The sequence below is a fragment of the Barbus barbus genome (assembly GCF_936440315.1).
Source record: "Barbus barbus genome assembly, chromosome: 4".
In the NCBI taxonomy this organism is placed as follows: Eukaryota; Metazoa; Chordata; class Actinopteri; order Cypriniformes; family Cyprinidae; genus Barbus; species Barbus barbus.
This window is the reverse complement of record NC_136732.1, coordinates 634131-658117: the sequence shown is the minus strand read 5'-3', so window position 1 is coordinate 658117 and position 23987 is coordinate 634131. Positions and strand designations below refer to the sequence as shown.

The 23987-nt window shown below is 40.4% G+C and overlaps 1 pseudogene across 1 annotated transcript; it reads left to right on the top strand.

Moving 5' to 3' along the window:
- The first annotated feature begins 10301 nt into the window (after positions 1 to 10301).
- LOC306861498 (platelet-derived growth factor subunit A-like) lies at positions 10302 to 23204 on the top strand (annotated as a pseudogene). Its single transcript has 6 exons — positions 10302 to 10439; positions 18500 to 18594; positions 20244 to 20334; positions 20424 to 20599; positions 22929 to 23059; positions 23171 to 23204. The product of its transcript is annotated as a platelet-derived growth factor subunit A-like (transcript).
- The last annotated feature ends 783 nt before the right edge of the window (positions 23205 to 23987 follow it).

Below are 23987 nucleotides of genomic sequence, written 5' to 3'. Positions count from 1 at the left end.
CCAGACAGTTATAGAAGTGCAGAGGATGGATTCAATGATGGCGGAGTAGAACTGTTTCAGCAGCTCCTGTGGCAGGTTGAACTTCCTCAGCTGGCGAAGAAAGTACAGCCTCTGCTGGGCCTTCCTGAAAATAGAGTCAATGTGAATATCCCACTTCAGGTCCTGAGAGATGGTGGTGCCCAGGAATCTGAATGACTCCACTGCAGTCACGGTGCTGTTCATGATGGTGAGTGGGGGGAGAGCAGGGGGGTTTCTCCTGAAGTCCACAATCATCTCCACAGTTTTGAGCGTGTTAAGCTCCAGGTTGTTAAGACTGCACCAGGCAGCCAGCTCCTTGACCTCCTGTCTGTAAGCAGACTCATCACCGTCCTGGATGAGGCCGATCAGTGTGGTGTCGTCTGCAAACTTCAGGAGATTGACAGAGGGGTCTTTAGATGTGCAGTCGTTGGTGTAGAGGGAGAAGAGCAGTGGGGAGAGAACGCAGCCCTGAGGAGCTCCAGTGCTGATGGTACGAGTGCTGGATGAATTTACCAAGCTTTACTAGCTGCTGTCTGTCTGTCAGGAAGCTGTTGATCCACTGGCAGACGGAGCGTTTTAATGCCCCGCATATTAATAACGACTCCCTAATGCCCGCATCTTATATACAGTATAATTACCTGGCGATATAACTGCAAGAGAAAGTATTTAAATATATATTTTCCTCCCTGTGTTTCCTTCTTGCTGCGAGTTACTGAAATGAGCCACACTGTGAAACAGCCAATCAGAGCAGAGCTCATTATTATTCATGATCCTGCCAAATAAGCCAATAACAGACCGTTTCATTCTGGGGAGAAATCCTAGGGTTGTAAATGGACATGTAAAATCGTTTCTGGAGATTTGTTGCCCTTACCTAAGCCACATACCTTCTATGTAGATATCAGAGAACAATTTCAAATACTGTATCAATGCATTCTATGGCACCTTTAAGCAAATCATCATTGACAATATTGTACTGTACATTAACTACTCGTTCAAACTCTTGTATAAAATCAATGTCAAATTTGCAGTTGTGGTTTTCAGGGAAAACTGCACTCACTTGGTTGTGACACATGTTAATTATATAAATAATTAGTTTTGATTTCTCCAGAAGATTGTTTCACATAGAAACAGGCTGCGTAAGCCTCAACTGCACAACCTTGTTCCTGTCAATACATTACTCATGATCTATTGCCATTTACACCAAAAGAATAAAATCAGAATCATTCTTCCTGAAATTTTCAAAATGTAAATGTTTTAATCAGATTAGTTGTCCATAGGAATGCAATGATATCAAAATCTCACGATACGCTATTTATTGCGATATTTTTTAAAAAAAAAAGACGAAGAATTGGGGAAAACATGACAATTTTGTACATTTTAAAGTTAAATTATTCTATCTAATGCACTTTGAGAGTTCAAAATTAAGAGCTGCAACCCATGTTCTTAACTTAGAAACTTAAGTCAGTGAATTGACTTGTACCTGAACTTTAAAGATAGGATTCTACCAAGACAATAGTCTTAAACTAAATAAATGTATGCTGTAGTTAGTGCCAGTTTAAACTGGCGAAGTTTTGAAACTATCATCTATGCTTGTATCTCTACACGATTAGACTACTATATGTGGGGTTACCTCTTTCCTTCATGTCTCACCTCCAAATGGTGCAGAATGCAGCAAACCATCCAATCACGGGAACCCGTAAATGTCACCATATCACCCCAATCCTACGCTTGGTTACCAGTCCAATACCAAACTGATTTAAAAATGCTTATCTCTGATTATAAAGCTCTTAATAATTTAACCTTTATCCAATCTGCTTGTTACAGCACTTATAATCCATCTAGATCACTTCAGTCTCGAAACAACTGTCACCTCCTGTTTGTTCCATGATCCAGCCTTCACAGAACTCCTGCGTTTGCTGAATTAAAATCATTGTTAAAAATGTGTCTATTCTTTGTAACTTTTATCTGTCTCATTCTTATTTATAATTTTTCAAATCTATATACAGCACTTTGGCCAACCAAGGCTGAGTTTAAATGTGCTTTATAAATAAACTGAATTTAATAAAAAAAATAATTTTCAAAGTTTGGTAACTTGTCTAACTATATATTATGAGGGCAGGAACTCTCAGACATTATTTTGTTGTGAAACAAATAAACTCTGTCCCCATCTAGCTTTCACCTTCAGTAAGATAAAAATACAATCAGTTGTGTTAACATTGAGGTGTACAATAAACACCACAAAAGATCAGAAATACAGTTGTGTTTGTGCAACTCTTTGGTTTTCATCGCACACTTAAAGGATTAGTTCACTTTTAAAAAAACTTTTGCTGATAATTTACTCACCCCCATGTCATCCAAGATGTCCATGTCTTTCTTTCTTCAGTCAAAAAGAAATTAAGGTTTTTGATGAAAACATTTCTCCATATAATGAACTTCATTGGGACCCAAACGGTTCAAGGTCCAAATGACAGTTTCAGTGCAGCTTCAAAGGGCTTTAAACAATACCAGACGATGAATAAGGGTCTTATCTAGCGAAACGATCGGTCATTTCAAAAATAAATAAAAAAGTTTAAGTTTTATAAGCACAAATGCTCGCCTTGCTCTGTTCTGTGATGCGCGTTCATGACGTCACGTAATACGCAATGACGTGGAAAAGGTCACGGTTGACTTAGGCGGAAGTACCGAGTCAGTGTTTACAAATGCGCGGAAGGAGGACCATATACACATATTCAAATGTCTTTGTGTCAGTTTATGGTTTAAAATGCCCATTTCGTGTGCGTATCCTGGGTGTTTTAATATTAAAAAGCCTACTGACTCGGTACTTCCGCCTAAGTCAACCGTGACCTTTTCAACGTCATTGCGTATTACTTGACTATGAACTAACGATGAGTTTAGACATGTATTAATCAAGAACTAATGAAGAACTAACTTAACTACGACATGAGTCATATGAACTACTGCATGAATAACACTACCTTAATTACATGTTAGTTCCTGCATGTTAGTTAATGTATTAATTAACACTTTGGTGTAAACCAAATCAAACATGCTCTAGATGTACGAAAATGGCACAATGTAAAATTGTTTATAAATTTGCCACCTGCAGCTGTCACAAACATCAGTGGATTTCTTGCAATCTTTACGTTTAACCTACCTCATCTATCGCAAAATGCATTCATAATTAAAAACTATTTCATCTCATCCTGTTTTGAGTGATTCCACTTCCGCCATCCTACAAAAACGCATTCATTTAGCAGATGCAATTTTCCAAATTAAAATCAGTGATTATCATCACTTTGGTTGTTATGGATTGGTTTAATGTCTTTATATCATAATAATGCACTGCAGTCAGACGTTTGTCTTGTGTTCTTGCTCTTCTTTTGGGCCACTATTGCCCCTTCAAAATGTCAACTTTCCTCCTACCGTTCAGTTCCTTCTTCATCCAAATGCAGCCACCGGACGTCTGCTCTTCCACTTCTTTACAAACCACCGAAAAGCACCAAATATCCGATTTAGATGATCTGAATACGTACAGAATGTGTAATTGATAACTTTTTAAAGATGTGCCCTTCCAAGACAAGTCATGACAATGATACATTAACAAGACAAGAATTCATGTTAATTAATAAGTAATTAATGAGGAGTTAGTAATAATGTGCCCCCCCATGTAGTCATGACATAATGATACATTAACAAGACATGAATTCATGTTAATTAACAAGTAATTAATGAGGAGTTAGTAATAACCTGTAGTTATGTAAAGTCATTATGTCATTATCTAAAATACCAATTAACATCCACCAAGGTGATTCTTATTTTGCACCAGTATGTCCAAAATTATTACTTTTAAGATACATATCCACCAGCACTTAAAAAAACCCCACAGAAATTAAAAAGGTAAAACACACCTTTTATTTAAAGTTTTTAAATATCAGTGCACCTTCAATCAAGGGGCTAATTTAACTTGTATTTTAACCTGTATTTTACTTTAATCTTACATAAAACACAATCAATTGTTCAGTGTATTGTCCTCTAAACTGGAAATTGATGGCGAATGTCTTTTATTAGTTGCCCAAGTGGCCCCCGTTTATTTTTTTCACCAAGCCAATGAGTCCACTCTCTGAGTGAGCGGTGTTCTTTCAGCATCTTCTCTGTCCTATTCCCTCTTAGTCTCCATACACTCGTTTTGTATGTCAGCCAAGCTCTTTCAGTGTGTTGTGAGTGAGCTCCACTGTGTGGGTCTACAAACCACTGGGAATGGTTCACTGTAAAATGTTTGTAGCCCATATTTGCCAAAGCACCCCGGTAGGCCCTCCACTCCTCTGAAATAATGGTAGTGCCTGGACGCACATGTTTCACAACTATGGGGATGAGGTGAGGTCTTGATCTTCTTTTCACAAGCCGCAAGATTGGGTGTCTGCATTTATCCCTCACACCTAGCATGCCAAACACCCATTTTTTTCGCCTCCATGTTGTTGATGCTCTCCCTCGTCCATACTGTAAAAGTTAAATATGTAATTAAAAGAAATACTACAATATTATAATTATATCCATTTAACATGTTTACACATACAGATGGGTGACAAATTAAAGGAAAAACCGGGGGAGCTTTATAATGGCAGTGAGCCAGACCAGCAAGTATGAAGCTGAAGAAAGTGCCTCCATCCACATCCATCCATCATAAACCTATTCTATATATTAAAGGCCTTCTGAAGCAAAGCGATAGGAAAAATATCCATATTTAACAAATTATGAAGTAACATATCTAACTTCCACCAGACTGCCTTCTATATTCAACTAACAAAGGAAGTGTAAAACTCTAGCAGTTCAAAAAGCTACATCCTACATCCTACGCCTTCCCTATTCAACTTACGGAAAAAAGCTTAACTGACGCAACGCCGGTTCCGTTTTTTTCGTAATTTAAATTCGGAAGGCGGTCTGGCGGAAGCTAGATATTTTACGTCATTTTTTTTTTTTACACAAATGCATCGCTTTGCTTCAGAAGGCCTTTATTAACCCCCCTGAGCCGTTTGGAATGCGTTTATGATGGATGGATACACTTTCTTCAGCTCATTCTCGTTGGTCCCGCTCACTGCGATTATAAAGCTCTGATTGTTTTCATCAGAAAGAAGAAAGACATATACACCTAGGATGGCTTGAGGGTGAGTAAAGCTTAGGGTAATTTTAATTTGAAAGTGAAATAAACCTTTAAGTTTGGATAGTACATTTTCATGTCTATGTGGGGGGGGGGGGGGGGGGGGGGGGGGGGGCTTAATCGGTTAAAACTGTAAACACACATTTGTCTTTTTGAACAAATCTTAGGAAAAATTGCTTCTGAAATATTTAAAGTTCTACATTATTTCTATGTTACTAGAAATTATACGCAAGTTTGTAATCAAGTAACATTTGATCATCAGGTTTTATGCTATTATGATCTTTTTTTTTATTATCTGCAGAGGTCACACTTTATATTAGGTGGCCTTAACTACTATGTACTTACATCAGAAAATAAGTACAATGTACTTATTGTGGTCATATTGTATTTCAAAACACTTTTGCTGCTATTGAGGTGGGATACGGGTAAGGTTAGTGACAGGTTTGGTGGTATGGGTAGGTGTAAGGGGTGGGTCAACAGTGTAATTATAAATGTAATTACAGAAATTAATTACAGATGTAATTACATATAGGTATTTTTAAATATATAAGTACAATGTAAAAACATGTGCGTACACAATAAGTGCACTGTATCAAATTATTAATTTCAATGTAAGTACATAGTAGTTAAGGCCACCTAATATAAAGTGGGACCCCATGACCAAATAAATGGCAATTAGAAATGTTCAAACGACAACAACAGTGCTCGGCAACTGCAGTGTGAATTTGGCTTATAGGTTATTAATTCACCTTTCGTTTATGACGGAAGTTGCTTTCATCAAGAACGGCAAATTCTTGAGCACTTCCAATCATCTGCCCATGTCTTCTTCTGAATCGTTTTATGGCACAGTGGCACACTTTCCTCATGATACGAGTCATCTTAGAGAGTGTTCTGGAACTTTTTGCAATGCCATCTTGCATCATATCAATTTGTCTGATCCGCAATCCCTGAGCGAACCTGTGAAGTACACAATGACGACTCAAAATAGGGAAAGCTGAGTTGTCAAAATTAAAACGATCAAAAAACTTTGAAATGAATTGTAACATTTTACTATTCCTTCTCTGCTGTCCGACAACAGACTCACCTGTAAATGAATATTAGCCAAGATGACAAGCTGAGTTTTGATCTCTCAAAGAGAGACCCTACTCGCACTGATCGGCTGGTTTTCTTGCCTCGATGACTTTTATGTCTGCACATCCTGTGATGGTGATAAATGGCAAAGTATGGTTATGCAGACAAAAGTATTTTACCTGGACTAAGAATTACTAAATTGTAGTAAAAAAAAAAAAAAATTATTATAATTTTCCAAAAGTCAATGTGTTAACTTCTTATGCAGGAATTCCGCCCATTGCCAAAGCAACAAGCAGGAAGAAGCTTCTACTCAGTCTTTTCTTTAATGCAGTTTTTGTTTCATGCGCAAAGCTTCCCCCTTTTACATTTAACAACCAAGCAAAATATTAAGCCTGAATGGTGTAAATGCAGCATAACAAAATAAATAAATTAAATTTTGTTTTCATTTACTTTTGTATTTTTTTTATCTGGCCATTTAGATTTTTTTTAGATGCTTTTTTTCTATCTTTACATTTAAAAATGTATTTATTTGTTTATTTTTTGAGGGTGAAAAAAGTCTTTAAAACAATAATACAAATTAAAAATATAACAAATTGAGAAATTGCTGTAAAATAATTTCATAACCATTGAAATGTACAATATTTTTTCTAACCCTCACAAATATTATTTCTGTATTACAATATATCTAATTATTACAGACGTACTGGGATAAAAGTTTATAGCGCAGATATAAACACTGATGTCTACAGTAGTGATTACAGTAGAGAGCTAATCACCTTTTGAATATAACTTGCTCATTCAAACAAAGACTATCAATGACATCATTACACCAGTAGGTGGTGACAAGTGACAAAAAAATAGTCATTGAATCATTCATTTACAAAATTCAGTAATGAAACAAATGAAGTCTTTTGAGTGAGTCACTGAATGATTTGCTCAAACTGATTGTTAAAGAATTAATTTAAAGTAGACTGCAGCAAATTATATTTTTTTATAACCTGGTAATTTGCATGTTATTTTGTTTAGTTGTAATTTAATAATAAAAAAAAAGAAATCAATAATTTCAATTTATCCAGAATCATACAGCTCTGAGCTGCAGTTATATCTGAACGTCTTTGTTTAATAAGGGATTTCCCATGACTTTTATGATTTGACTCTCACTTGTGGACTTTCTGCAGGAGGGCGCCTCCGGCTTCCAGTATAAATTAAACAAATTAGATGAGTGTTTAGCACTCTGTAATGCTCACATCGCCCATTTCTCTAAAGAAATTTGAAATAAGCATTTTATTGTTCAAATGAGTGCACTTTTGGAATAAAGAGCCCTGAATTATGTTGTTTATGCTGCCTTCACGTGTTCTCGGAATTATCTTAAATACGAGTTTCCAAGATAAAAACTGCACATGAACGCCCTTTCATTTAGAAACTTGAACGTGATAAGCTCGTAAACACAACTTCAGTAGTGGAAATTATTAAATTTTCGATAGCACGTGAAGGCAACATTAGTAAATAGCAGGGATGCAAACTCATCAGGGATGAAAAAGGTGACAAAAACATGACACCTCCCCCCTACCCCCACCCGCATATCACAGAATATCTTTTGTGAAAAAGTACACCAAACTATTTTTAAAATTATGTTGTGGTTATGATAGTAAAGCTGCATTCCTTGGCAAAATAGTAGTGTTATACAAGCTGTGTTTGGAATAATTATTACGCTAGCAAGAGTTAGATTTGGTGAAAATAACACTAACAACTTTAAACAAAAAAAATAAATAAATAGGCCACGTCAGGCTAATTAACAGTTCTAAGCTTGACATACTACTGAAATATTGAAAGTTTATAACATTTAACAATGCCATAAAGATTTTCTGAAATCAACATTTTTGATACCATATAAATTTCATAATGTCAATCACAAAAAAACTACTAGTCTAAATAAATAAAATTCAAACTCACTGAAGACACGTAAACAGTTAGCGGTGAAATAACAAGAAACTAATTACAAGCAATTGGACAAAAAACTACAGGAGAAAAAATAAGTAAATGCTATTGTATAAATTAATCAAATTTATAAAAATACTGCATAGTCTTCATTGTGTAAATTATATATATTTACTCTTATTAAAGTTACAAAAGTGGAATAGTCAAGAGCAGTGAGACTTTTTTCCTCTTTTGTTGTTTGATTACTATGAATGACAGACAGAAGGAAAGTTAGACAGCGGTCGCTTTAAGAGCTGCCAGGGTCCATTATACTGTAACACGTGCGTTGCAAAGATGGAATTTTGACGCATAAGGTTAACGTTACACGTATGTATTTTCCGATAGGAAGAAAGAGGAGGGGTCAAGGTCCCGCAGACGCTGGACCAACCCCAAAACGCCCTCTGTTATGCCTTCAAGCACCCCGTTCAGTTCTGGGTGCCAAGGCAAACCGGTTTGTTGCAAAACCTGTTGTGAATCACAGGCCCTTTCCAGAAGTGCCTTCACATACAGCCGCTGTTATAGCGAGAAAAATAAAAAACAAACATTTTCAAAAAGAGAGCAAATTTCCTCTTCCAAATACCAGGTGCGTTGAGTTCCTGTGAGGCGACTCACCACCCGAGCTAATCCAACCCCTTTCCACACGGGCCAAGGCCTGGCGGGCCATCCCTGGAGTGTCACAGTGGGTTCTGGGGATTATAGAAAGAGGTTATACACTTCAATTCGCTCGAAGACCCCCGCGGTACAGCGGCAGGATCCCCACCTTAGTGCGGAGCAGCAACGCTCACGTTCTGCGAGCCGAGGTGCAGAAAATGCTGGCAAAAGGAGCTATAGAAATAGTTCCCCCAGCTCAGAGCGAGTCAGGCTTCTACAGCCGTTATTTCCTCGTCCCCAAGAAGGATGGCGGCCTCCGGCCCATCCTCGATCTCAGACGTCTGAACCGCGCCCTCATGAGACGGCCATTCAGAATGACTACAGTGAAGCAGATCCTCTCGCAAATTCGCCCAGAGGACTGGTTCTTTTCGCTGGATCTGAAAGACGCTTATTTTCACATCCAGATAGCCCCCCATCACAGACGATTCTTGAGATTCGCCTTTGAGGGTGTGGCTTATCAATACACGGTCCTGCCCTTCGGGCTGGCTCTAGCTCCCCGCACTTTTGCACTATGGACACTCACACTTTACACTATGTGCACTATGGACACTTACACACACTGCTGCGTGTGCACAATCTCACAAAAGACTCAGCAATATATGTATGTTTACATGCTCATGCACTACTAATCATCCTGCACTGTTCCCCAACCAGCTGCTGACTCAATGTCTCTCTTTGCACATGTACAGTATTTGTGAAGCATTCGTATAGTTTGTATTTTTTATCTTCTATTTTTTAGTTTGTATAGGGTAATATTTATGTGAAGCATTCGTATAGTTGTATTTTTTATCCTTTTAGTTTGTATAGGGTAAATACTTATATATAGTATACTTATAGTTAAATCTGTTAGTAGTGTATAGGTTTATAGTGTTTTTTCTTACTTCATTGTTGTATGTCTGTATTTATGTAGCACCGTGGTCCTGCGAGACATGACATTTCGTTCCACTGTATGTCCCCACATGTAGCGGAATGACAATAAAGCTCAACTTGAACTTGAACTTGAAATACACAGAACGCTCATCATTTCTTTGCATTTCTCATTCCGATACGTGAATATTTAAAAAAAGATATGGCTGTCTGGAACGAGGCAAGTGAAGATGAATTGATAAGCATGATCCAGGAAAGGCCAGCTTTGTATGACATTAAGGAAAAATGTTATGTCAACCGTGTGGCAAAAGCTGAGCTGTGGCGTGAGATCGAAAATAAACTTGTTATATCAGGTAAGTTCTCCATTTTGTCAATTGAGGTCTTTAGAAACTTGTTTATTTTTCAATAGTCCATGAATTTTGTAGAGCAAAAAGTAACATTTGTTGGTATTACAAATAGTCATGACGTTGACATAATAACTACACATAATGCTTACAAAAATTGACTTTGCCCCTCAGAGAAAGAGCTCAAGAAGCGGTAGGATTCATTGCGAACCCAGTACATGCGTTACAAGAAACATGGACCCTCAGGAGGTTCTGGAGCTCAGAAGACTGGCAGGCAGCAATGGATACTGAACCGCCTGCAGTTTCTAGAGCCTCACACAAAAAGGAAGGAGAGCACTTCAAATCTAACGATCAGGGTAAATAAACTAATCTCTTTTTTATATATATATTGTATTGCAGAATTATACAAACTATTTTAGTCATTATACATATTCCTGCATAGTTTTTAAATTATAAAATAATTTCAGACATCATATAAGTGATTTATTTGAGCACTAAAAAATACAAAAATAATTATTTTAGTAATAAAGGGAAAAAAATAGAATAAAATTGCTTTGTATATAGTATGTATACTGATAGTGACTCCTGTTCACCATCTGATGGTACCAACAGTGACACCTGGACTGGCACCCATGAAGAGCCCAGTTTCATTGAGGCTGAGCTACGTCCCAGTACACCCTTAGCTCCACAGACATGAGAAAGGTGCCTTTGCAAAGCACATACATAAAGCCAAATACTCCAAGGCCTAATGGGAAGCGCAGGAAGCTGCAGGACGAATCTTCCAGCGAGGAGTCCACATACTTGATACGCACCATCGGCAAAACTCTGGAAAAGTTGGCATCACAGGAAAACACCAATGATGCCATCTCAGCTTACTGCAGAAATTTAGAACACAGAATGTGGAATTTGCCACCACATGTACTGCCACATTTCCAGCATGAGGTTGACAATTGCATTTTCAGATACTCAGTGGGCCACAACCAAGCCCTGGATGCATCTGCCAATCAGTATACACACCTGTAATACATTATATAGCAAAAGTGTAAACAGATTTTTTTAGCATATTGTAAGCTGCATTGTTAATATGTTATGCACAGTTGTAATTATAGTTCTTGCAGAATTCTATGTAGACTTTAAAGTATCTATTGATTTTTTTTTTTTCTTAAATTTGGTTAATCTTGGATTTTTTTACTGATTTTAGTATCTAAACAGATTTGTTTATCATATTGTAAGCTGTATTGTAAATATGGCATGCACAGTTTTATTATATTATAGTTCTTGCAGAAATCTGTGTAGACTTTAAAGTATCTACTGTTTGTGTTCATTTTATATCATTGCCTTGTAGCAAATTTGTTTTTTAAATAAAACACTTTTGACTTTGGGTAAAAGGTACTTGCATTCACAATTCTTTATGTAAAAAAGGATCACAAAACACAATGATGTAAAAACCTAACCTTTATTTAGCAATGTCACACCATCTTCATAAAACAGAAACCAAGGTCAAAGACTGGAAACAAACAAGTTTGTCACATGCTTATATTTTGCCCCACTGAAAGGGCACTGCACCCATGTCTGAATTAAAATACTGGCACAGTTTATCCCTGAGCTGTTTGGCATGTGTTGTACTGTTGGTTGTGTGTGGCAGAGAGGCCTGCTGTAGGCCAGTACTGTAGTTTATTTTCTGCCACTCTTCCACTGTGTCTGGGCACTGAGAAACAACAGAATTAAAACAAAAAGTAGTTTTAATTGTCGACCCTTGATGACTTGTAGTAATTTTGGTATATTACACTGTCTGAATGTGTACAAACTGCCCTATCAATGTTGAAGAAGAAAAAAGTAATAAAACCGATGCATACCTTCAGGCATGGGCGTAAATCCTGGGGGGGACGGAGGGGACATGTCCCCCCCCATCCGAGGGTTGTCCCCCCTCCAAAAACAAATATAAAAAAAAAAATCGCACACTCTATTGTGAAAAATATATGTATGTATACCTAAAATAATTGTGTAAGTAGAAAAAAAATGCATTTAGAAACAGTTGAGTTCCCCCTCCCCTTCCTCACAGTGGTTTGGCCCACTGCCTGCTTTCCCAGTTCATCTCCATACACGAGTCAGGTGTGTGGCTGCGGCTCAGTTAATGTTGAACTCCAGTAAGTAGGGTACTTTATTCACTTTAAATAAAGCGATTCTCTTTAATGTAGTTGATGCAGACTCATTCATAAATTAGTGCGGCAAAATGCTGATTACCGATGTAATTTTCCATGAATCTGCTATATTAGCGATTAAAATATTACTTATCTAGTTAACGTTAGCTTGTTTATAAAGCTTGTTGCATAGTGCACTGCAGCTTATGGGGGTTTTCCACTGACTGGTACCAGCTCGGTTCGGTTCAGTTCGGTTCTGTTTCGGACCTACAGTTTTCCACTACAACTGGTTGCTATAGCGACCAAACATTCTGAGAAGCAGCACGAGCGGAGCGCTCTAAGCTGAGGCAAAGACTATAGAAAAAAAACTTGTTTCGCTAGATAAGACCCTTATTCATCGTCTGGTATTGTTTAAAGCCCTTTGAAGCTGCACTGAAACTGTCATTTGGACCTTGAACCGTTCGGGTCCCAATGAAGTCCATTATATGGAGAAATGTTTTCATCAAAAACCTTAATTTCTTTTTGACTGAAGAAAGAAAGACATGGACATCTTGGATGACATGGGGGTGAGTAAATTATCAGCAAAAGTTTTTTTAAAAGTGAACTAATCCTTTAAATACACTTACAGGATGGACCTTCTAGTCAAGACCAAGTCATGAGGTGTTAGTCATGTTTGCTATATATGAAGTGTAGGGTTTTTGCACCTACATTCAGAATATATGTGGGAAATGATGAGCTACAATTTTCCATAGTTTAAAGCAACGATGAGCATGATTGCTAACTAAGAAATGGAGAAGTTGTTATTTTGTATTTGAACTGTTGACCCTGTGATGAGTAATATCTGTGTGAAAGGTCTCGGCCAGTTTGAGGAACTAAAACCAACCCAGACAGCGGGGGAGACGGAAGATGTGCAGAAATAACGCAGGTGGATGGAAGACTATAAAGGGCTGAAGACAGCGATGGACATAGCCAGCAAGTTGCGTGGTGAAGACTTCTCCTTTGTTATTTTTGTTATTTGCTTATTGTCACGAATCTGGTCCATGCTCTCCCGGTTAACCACCACCAGAGGTCACCCGCTCACCACATTGACTTTCACTCACAACACACTGGACTCCATTTCCCACAATGCATTGCACAGATCACAGCTGTCACCATTCACACATCACACACCTGATGCTCATTTCACAATCACCACCACACACCATTTAAACCATGGACTTCCTCAGCATCAGGGCCGAGTATTGATCTGCGTTTAGCGCTCACCTAGCGCTAGCTGCTTTACCGTGCCATTCCGTGTTTCTGTTTTGTTTCTGTAATTGTTAGCGTATATCACTCCCCAAGCGATAGCAACTCTACAGAGCCATTATCCTAGTCCTAGTCTTGCCTTGTTTTCCTGCCGTGTCTGACCCTGCCCGTGTTTCCTGGATTAACCCTTCGCCTTGCCGTTTGGATTATTGCTCTCTCTTCTGGATTATCTCTCTGCCTTGCCCCTTTGGATACTGTTTGCTGATCGCTGACCCACGCTTGCTCCACGGATTGCTTTGTCTTGCCCTTGCCATACCTGTCTGCTGTTGATTGACCCTGCCTGTCTTGACCATGTTTAATAAAGCTTTGCAAATGGATCCTCACGTCTCGTCAGCCCCGTTACAGAATACTCGGCCACACAAGGATCCAGCGGCTTTTCCAGAGGGCATTGGCCAGGTATGGACACTGCACGACTGTTGTTAACCCTCGAGCAGGGTTTGAGACCGCTCGAGGAATACATACAGGAGTACTTAGACCTCGCCTATTTTTCTGATCTGCCGGACTATGCACTTATAGATTTTTTCTGTGAGGGCATTAATCAGCCGCTCAAGACTCAGTTAATCCGCGAGGGTCCCCGTTCATCTCTCAGTAAATTTATGGACTATGCTTTGCTGTGTGTGGGCTCTCCGTTCACTGTGGGTGTTGCGGAGGAACGCGGCACCGCACTCACTCACAAAATGGCGGCAGCAACAGCACCCCTTCACGTCATGCCTGTCAAGCCAGAGTCTGCTCACGTCGTGCCTGCCAAGCCAGAGTCTGCTCACGTCGTCGCTGTCAAGCCAGAGTCTGCTCACGTCGTCGCTGTCAAGCCAGAGTCTGCTCACGTCGTCGCTGTCAAGCCAGAGTCTGCTCACGTCGTCGCTGTCAAGCCAGAGTCTGCTCACGTCGTCGCTGTCAAGCCAGAGTCTGCTCACGTCGTCGCTGTCAAGCCAGAGTCTGCTCACGTCGTCGCTGTCAAGCCAGAGTCTGCTCACGTCGTCGCTGTCAAGCCAGAGTCTGCTCACGTCGTCGCTGTCAAGCCAGAGTCTGCTCACGTCGTCGCTGTCAAGCCAGAGTCTGCTCACGTCGTCGCTGTCAAGCCAGAGTCTGCTCACGTCGTCGCTGTCAAGCCAGAGTCTGCTCACGTCGTCGCTGTCAAGCCAGAGTCTGCTCACGTCGTCGCTGTCAAGCCAGAGTCTGCTCACGTCTCCGCTGTCAAGCCAGAGTCTGTCACACCCAAGGATTTAAGGTCAGTCCTTCAAGTTCCCTGTCTGATATCCAGTGTGATGGACCCACCACTGATGTCAGTGCGAGTAGCTGGCATTCCCAGGGCCTCAACCCTGTCTGTTACAGAGACTGTTCCCCTGACCTCAGTACTTCCCGTTATGGCGGTTGCCATTTTGAGTGTGTGGGCTGCACACTGTGCTCCTGAGGCCTCTCCTGTCCACGAGTCTGCTCCAGTGCCTCCAGAGGTGGCGGCTTCCGCTGCAGAACCTCCCGACGTGGTGGCACCCGTCCCTGAACTCGCTGTTCCTGAACTCACTGTCTGCCCTGTCACGGCCATGGAGGCCGTTCCTGAACTCACTGTCTGCCCTGTCACGGCCATGGAGGCCGTTCCTGAACTCACTGTCTGCCCTGTCACGGCCATGGAGACCGTTTCTGAACTCACTGTCTGCCCTGTCACGGTCATGAAGGCCGCCCCTGAACTCACTGTCTGTCCTGTCACGGCCGAAGAGGCCGTCTGTGAGCTCTCGCCCTGTCCTGTCACGGCCAAAGAGGCCGCCTGTGAGCTCACGCTCTGTCCTGTCACGGCTAAAGAGGCCGTCTGTGAGCTCACGCCCTGTCCTGTCACGGCAAAAAACGCAGTCTATGAATCCTCGTCCTGCCCTGCCACGCCCCCTGAGATCATGAATGCTCTCCCTGTACTGTCTGTCTCTGCTCTCCCTGTGTTGTCTGTTTCTGCTCTCCCTGTGTTGTCTGTCCCTGTTTCCCCCAGATCTCAGACTCTGCCATGGTTTCCTGCCCAGTCTGCTTCCTGGCGAGGGTTTTCTGCTCAGGTCTGGTGGTCCTCTGCCCCGCCATGGTGGTCTTCTGCTCGGGTCTGGTGGTCGTCTGCTCCGCCGTGGTGGTCTTCTACTCCGGTCTGGTGGGCTCCTGGTCCGTCTGCTCCGCCCTGGTGGGCTCTTGCTCTGTCCTGGTCTCCGGTTCCGCCTGGGTGTCCTGCTCTGCCGGTTCTGCCTCAGTCCCCGGTCTTCCCACTTCCTCATGGACCTGGCCCTCCGTCCCTCCCCCTGTTCCGCCTCCGCTCCACCGCCCTCCTGGACTATATAAGAGCGTCTGGAAGCCGCTCCTTGGGGGGGGGCTATGTCACGAATCTGGTCCATGCTCTCCCGGTTAACCACCACCAGAGGTCACCCGCTCACCACATTGACTTTCACTCACAACACACTGGACTCCATTTCCCACAATGCATTGCACAGATCACAGCTGTCACCATTCACACATCACACACCTGATGCTCATTTCACAATCACCACCACACACCATTTAAACCATGGACTTCCTCAGCATCAGGGCCGAGTATTGATCTGCGTTTAGCGCTCACCTAGCGCTAGCTGCTTTACCGTGCCATTCCGTGTTTCTGTTTTGTTTCTGTAATTGTTAGCGTATATCACTCCCCAAGCGATAGCAACTCTACAGAGCCATTATCCTAGTCCTAGTCTTGCCTTGTTTTCCTGCCGTGTCTGACCCTGCCCGTGTTTCCTGGATTAACCCTTCGCCTTGCCGTTTGGACTCTGTTCGCTCCCCGTTTGGATTATTGCTCTCTCTTCTGGATTATCTCTCTGCCTTGCCCCTTTGGATACTGTTTGCTGATCGCTGACCCACGCTTGCTCCACGGATTGCTTTGTCTTGCCCTTGCCATACCTGTCTGCTGTTGATTGACCCTGCCTGTCTTGACCATGTTTAATAAAGCTTTGCAAATGGATCCGCACGTCTCACGTCTCGTCAGCCCCGTTACACTTATGAGTTACTGTATTTTTTAATAAAACGAAGCCATTGTATTGGTGATTTGTTAAACTTTTAAATCAGTCTCTGAGTAATTAATTCTTAAATAACTAGTTATCAGAACCTAAATAAATCCTTAACATCGAGTTTGAAGTGGTCAGAACTTGACTGAATTAGCACAGACACCGGGAACAGAGGGGCGAAGCTACATCTGATATCCATTCAACGGAGAGGTGAGTATAGAACGGTCTATTATGAGCCTGTCTCGAGAAGTAGGGATATGATTATAGGGTTGTAATTCTCTGTACCGGTATAAATACTACAGAATAAATCATCTTTCTATTGATGTATGGTTTGTTATGATAGGACAATATTTGTCTGAGATACAACTATTAGAAAATCTGGAATCTGAGGGAGCAAAAAAATCTAAATATTGAGAAAATCTCCTTTAAAGTTGTTCAAATGAAGTTCTTAGCAATGCATATTACTAATCAAAAATGAAGTTTTGATATATTTACAGTAGGAAATTTACAAAAATATCTTCATGGAACATGATCTTTAATTAATATCCTAATGATTTTTGGCTATTGCTACAAAAATACCCCGGTGACTTGAGACTGGTTTTGTGGTCCAGGGTCACATATGAGTTTAAATATCATAATGCGTGACCTTATAGCCAATATATTAAAGCAAAGATGACCGTTAAAACTGTGAATGTGATTATAAATGTAACCATTTTGTTGCGGGAGCAGTGCGCTTCCAGAGAGGCTCACAACACAAGGTGTCATTAAAGATGCTTACATTATAACGTTAAGACTGTGCCACGCCCCCCTAAAACGGCTCATTCAAACACGGCCCCACATGTCTACGTCACGGTGTGGGGAGATTTGCATAACACCGCCCAGACGTATACGCAATGAAAGAAGGCCTAACCTTTAATCTCGCTGTAGAAAGTACTTTGTTTGGGCTTCCAAATTAGTACACAACTAAAAATCAGTGGTTTTATTTACAACACTGTTCCAGAACAGTTCAACCCATTAGAGTGTGTGCAGCACATTTTATGGAGGACTATTTCCTGAACCTGGAAGAGTAGCCAACAATGCATAACATTTCCGTCGCACGCTTGAGGTATTCGGCCAATCACAACACACTGGATAGCTGGCCAATCAGAGCACTGTTTCGTCCCACTTTCAGTGTATTTGGCTTCCCATATGTACGGTTCTCTCGCTCTCAGTTATGTTGTTTATTGCTGTAGATACGCAATGCAGAGAGCCGTATACAGCTATGCAGCTTATTTGCATTTAAAGCCATACATTTCAAATCAGCTCTTTTTTAGACACACGCCAAACATGGCATTTTCCAGCTGTTATAATAAATGATCTGTTGGGTATTTTGGGCTCAAACTTCACAGACACATTCTGGGGACACCCAACACCAATATTACATCTTGTAAAAAGGGGCATAATAGGGGCCCTTTAAATGGTTTTAAAACCGTATATCAATTAATTGTATGTGTGATAGTTTAAACACATGTAGACAGTTCTTAGAAATGTAATATCTGTACTCATGGTTACATACAATTGAGGAAAAAAAAGAGACATAAATGTGTCCAGTGGTGCAACCATCAAGTTCACTGAACATTCAACACACGTGTGCACTTAATCATTCACTATATTTTTTAATGAATTGTTTGTGCATTTATGCATTTTGAGTTATAAATATTAAGAATTGATAGGGTTTGATCCACAAAGCATTTTTTCATAAAAAGATGAAAATGTGAGATCATTTTAAACCTAATGCTTGACACAGTCATGAGGGTCTAAATGGGACTTTTCTGTTTTCTTGCATGTTGGTTATTTTTATAAAGTTATATAAAGTCAGGAAGTTTTTTTTTTAAACAGCTTTATCGATTTTTAAAAGAAACAGTGATGAAATATTATGACAAGCTACAACAAACTGAATTTGATTATTTATTTTTTTCACAGGAAGCTCCAATTCCGCAAGAGCTGATCGAGAGACTCTAACAGAGAGATCCGCAGCATCAGCGACCTCCTGAGGATCCTGGAGATTGACCTCTTAGGTAAAGTCTTGCTGTTTTTCTTATTATTTGATAAGATGAGTGGGTAGGTTGAGTAAGTTAAGTCCTAGACTTAAAAGGCAATGGCAGCTAGTGGTGATTCATATCACTGATTTGTATCTTTTGAGTCGTTTCAAAAGGAAAAATATTTGTTCAGTTTCTTTCACGGTTTTGCTTAGTGGCCCTTTGTTCAGGTTACATCTTAATGTAATAGGTGGCAAGAAGTTTGTTAAGAGTGACTCATTGATTTGTTAAAACTCACTTGCTAACAAGTTGCTAAATAAGGACTACAACTATCACAAGACACTGATTTGTTCACGAGTGAAACGTGTCAAATCACCAAAGCGTTGAGGCACACTGTTAGGAGAACAAGACTCTGGGAAATATCCTTTCAGAGGAAACTCACTCAATCTTTCACTGCATTCAAAATTCCTGGACCTCGACATTTAATCGAGTTTAACATGAACACCTCAGCACTTGTTTCCTAGAGACCATAGTGCCGTTCCTTCACTCATGGCACCACATGTGATTGCTGGAGTATTTGAACTTGGTAAATTATATCATGCTTCGGCGGCATCAAATCAAATACGTCAACGTCAACATCAGTGTAAAGCCCCGTTGACACCAAGAACGATAACTATAAAGATAAAGATATTAGCGTCCACACTAGTGTGGCTCATCTGCCGCTTTAATTCTTGAGCTCATTGTTGCAGGATTGATTCTGATTGGGTGTCAATGTTTGTATCGTTCATCAGCTGGAAAAAATCGTTCTGAAAGTGATTCCAATTATATAATTTCTCTGTGCCTTTATCGTTATAGTTGTGGTGTGGAAAAACGATTTTTAGAACTGTATCTATATCGTTATCTTTATAGTTATCGTGCTTCGTGTGAACAGGCCTTTAGACCCTGAAAATGCATATATCCAGTAAACTATATCATAACATTTTTTAAAAGGGGTTGTTTTTTTTTATTAAAAAGTAGTCTAATCATGAAGTGTTTTATTGAGCGATAATTCATCCAGACTTAGAAATTTCAATTTTTTTTAAATTATTTTTTAGAATTCAGAGTTCTAAAAAAATTATGTTTATAAAGTGTTTGTTATTCAAAATCTAACTGACAGTGATGATGTCATTGCAATATTTGTATACTGCATTACTATTGGTCCTATTTCTTGTATTTCTTTTGCATTCTCAATCGTAATTCATCATCTCCAGCTGCCTTTACACTGGAAAGATGCGCAACTACATATGCAACACTTCATATTTTCAAAATCGACTAGTTGTTCACGCAATAAAAGAATTAGCATGAATTTACCGAGCCAACCGAAGGGGTTAAAATATCTTCTGTGCTTCAGATATAAACTTCCAGCGCATTGTATGTGAGAAACGAGAATGTCAAAGATGATGGACCCATAGTTTTTAAAAATACGTTTTCTGAAATAGTTTAAACACATGTGGATAGTTCATGGTTACATACAATTGAGGAAAAAATGGGACAATTTTCTGCATATAAATGTGTCAAGTGGTGCAACCATCAAGTTCACTGAACATTCAACACACGTGTGCATTTAATCATTCAGCTGCATCTGTGTGGCTGGTGCCCTAGGGAGGTCAAGAGACTCTTCATTATTGTGCTTCATTCTTTTGGTGCAGAGAATGAGGTGCTGGAGGACATTAAACGAAGAGCATCTGTATGACAGCAGACACCTCAAGAACTCTCAATCCAGACGCAAGAGAAGCATTGGTAAAAAAAAAACACATACGAGTATTCACATACATGTTGCAAAGTTCCTGTGATTGTTCAGTGTGTTTATGGGTTTGTTGTGTGTTTAGAGGAGGCAGTGCCCTTCGTCTATAAGACTCGCACAGTGATTTACGAGATCCCACGTAGCCAGGTCGATCCCACGGCTGCCAGCTTCCTGATCTGGCCTCCGTGTGTGGAGGTGAGATGATGCAACACCACCAACATGCGCTGCCACCCGTCCAAAAAGCACCACAGGACCGTGAAGGTAAGAACAAACACATTCATTACCTGTACAATATAAACTGTTTGTGTAAATATGTTTTGCACAATTATGACAGCATTTTAATGACAAAAAGAACCAAGTGCACCACTGATGCTGACGTGCACGATAAATCACTTCCACGAGAGGATAACACGCGAGGAAACATTTCAAACCCTCAGCACGCTCATCTCAAACGCCAGATGGTCATTATTCACTATTAACCAAATGCCTTGTGTGTGTGTGTATATTCAACTACTTAAATGAAGTAGCAGAGGAAGATCTACCCACAGATGAAAGAGACATGGACAGATATCATGCAGAATCACATTCAGAGTGATTATGTTAAGAAGAAACGATTGATTTACATCACATACTGGTCAGCACAGTTCTCCGACTGAAATGTTGACCTTTTCATGTTAAGTCAATTTTTAATAATTTTTTTTTCATCACAGATGGAACTCCACAGTGCAGGGTCATTGTGCTCCGAAACCGCGAAAATGCGTTTAGAGAGGTGTTACGGGAGAAATGTAATAACCTGCCAGACAGGTTTGAGCTCTGCAAGTTTACCAGTGATAGAAAAGTCAAATCTCTTCAGCTTTTGAGCATGTGCAGTCTGTAAAAAGGGTTCATTTCAATCACTTCCTGTTAATAAAGTATCTGGAAAGGATCTACTCTATGAACAATGCATTAAATTACATTAAACAAAGACAAAAAAATAAATAAAATAAAGCAAATGATAACTTGCATGAATCTGGTCTCAAGTCAAGTGAATTATGAATCATCTTACAACACACATTCAATAAATACTGACTTCCGGGACAGGGAATAATCAATGAGATTTGAGGTTACAATTAAAACAGCAAGTCCCGCCCCACGACTGCCAGAAATAAAAGTGTTTGCACGAGCAAAAGCAGCAGGTGAGAGAAGATTGAGTGTGAGAATGTGGGGAATGATCATGCACTTGCTGTGAGATGCATCCTAGCACACGAGGCTGGAGACCCACACTTAGCTGTTAGAGCTACAATGGAATTCTAAGATCTTGCAAGAATTAAAATACATGTAGATCATTTTTTCGTAACATAATGGTATTCCAACCTAGAGTGCCTGGAAAATGAAAAAAATAACATGGTAATAAAATATAACAATATCAATTATGAGTGTGCATATGTGCTTTAAACAGATGAAAAGTTTTGATAAATTATTTACAGATGTAGAGTCCTGAGGTGTGTTAAGTGTTGTACAGGTGGGAAAAACTGTTCTTGTGTCTGGCTGTTCTGGTTCTCAGTGCTCTGTAGCGTTGCCAAATGCACTCTGGAGACATACGTGTGCTTACTAGAGCCCCCCTGTTAGCTATACATAATAAAATGTGTTTAGCAAACCATGCTCCCATCAATCTTCCATCTTCACCAGGGTGACTCTTTGTGAGTCGTTGCATTGGTCTTTCCCTCGTTGGCAAGGGAGGGTCGTTACTAGCACGCCCTTCATCCCTCACTTCTTGCTGTGTGGGATTGTTGAAGCTGGTTGTTTTAAGGCGAGAGATGTGGACCCAGGTATCACTTTCCAACCATTTTGCTGATCAATGCAAGATTCTCCCTCCAGACCATTACTGCACACTCACTGGTTCTCAATGGTGGAACAAACCATTCCCTGGCCCTGATAGAACTGCTGTAACCTGTAAATGGAAACCTTCACACTTTTTGTTAGTGATTTAACAGTCAACTAGTTAACTTCACTAACCCTTCAATAGTGTTTTTTATACCTGCTTCAGCATCAGGATGCAAAGGGTATTGCGATTTTTCTGGGCAGACGTGCATCTGGCTTAAGCTGTACTCTCAGTGGGTTTGCTGATTTTATTAATCCTACATCTGAGTCATGTTGAGACCATAGTTCAGTTGGTACCTGCCGCTCTACTTCCTTAAATAGTGCTGTGTCAGGAGTGTCTATTTATTCGGATGTGGCAGTCATCTGCATCAGTTTCTTTTGACTAATAACCACTTCCTGAGGAATTCCCATCAAACTAGTTGCACAAAATTTTGATGTGATTTTTGTCAGCTGAGTGAAAAATCAACGGATGTTCTGTTGGTTTCCATTTGTTTTGTTCTGCTTTTTTCCCAATTTTTTCCTACATATACTGCAATATGTGGGACAGAATCAGTTACACTGAACCACTTTTTAACAAATTCACAATCTGGCATATTTAAAGCTGCTCCCTGTTTACCTATTATGATGTACTGTGAGACTGTTTCAATTTGTTGTCCTTTTGTTTCTTCCTGCCATTTTTGTTTTATTTTTTAATCTCTTTCTAAAATTTGAAGCTGACTCTCCCCTGTAGGATTCTCTGGACACCCCTAATAGCCTTGATTTGGACCTCCCCAAGGGTTTACTGGGCCCTGTGATGGACCACGGGTGGGCTGCTGCCAACTCTCCCCCTTTCCACCCTGAGGTGGCTGTTGCCATGGATTGGTATCAATTTTTTTATGTCTGATTTGTCCACATCCCCAGCATATTCCTGGAGGACCAGAATACGGCTTGCCTCTTCCTCTCTGTCCTCTTTGTACTGGTTTTCTTTTCCAGCCCATTGTCTCTGGTTGTTGAGTATAGACATTAATGATGGGTACAGGAATGTGGTGTGCATTTGGAGGGACCGCTGCAGGTGGGCTCGGCTGAATAGCTGCTTGAGGAGTATTTACTAGAGACATCAATGACATTTGTTCTGATTCTTCTTTCTTTATTGGAGCTTGAATCTTTTTCTTTTTCTTTTTGTCAGTTCTTCAAGTTGTAACTGGGTTAATTGTCTCTGTAGCTCTTTCTCTTGGGTCTTGAGCTTCTGTTCATTTTTTCTATGTTGCTCCACTGCATGGGACACATGGTCACAGAACTCTTTGTGTGTTTTAGATTTTAAGCCGACCACGTCCTCTAGCCTGCTCTTAACAGCTTGTGTCATGGCATCAATCACAGCATTTCTAAACAGTGTTGCCATTCATGGATCTCCTTCTGGATTTCTTTCGGTCTCTTGTTTCCATCTTTTTAGCTGTCTCTGAACATATGTGGTTGGATTTTCTGCTTCCCCCAGCTGTTCTCCCTTTAATGATTTAGGGTCTAGTCTGATCGGGTACTCAGCACGCAGTGCTTGCCACACTGCTGGACAGAATGCATCAAAAACAGTTCCATTCATGTAGTGAGAGTCCACAGCTCTGTTTAAATTGGATGCTTGAAGAATTTCTTCCATCTTTGCTCCTCCCATAATCTTTGCTTGAAGTGCTTTAATGTCCCCCACAGCTAAAAGTTTGCCCATAGTTTCTTCTTCAAACACCTTAATCCACTTTCCAGCCCCCTCATGAATATCTGGGAGGCAAGTGACCAGCCCCTCGAGGTCCTGTGAGGCCCAGGG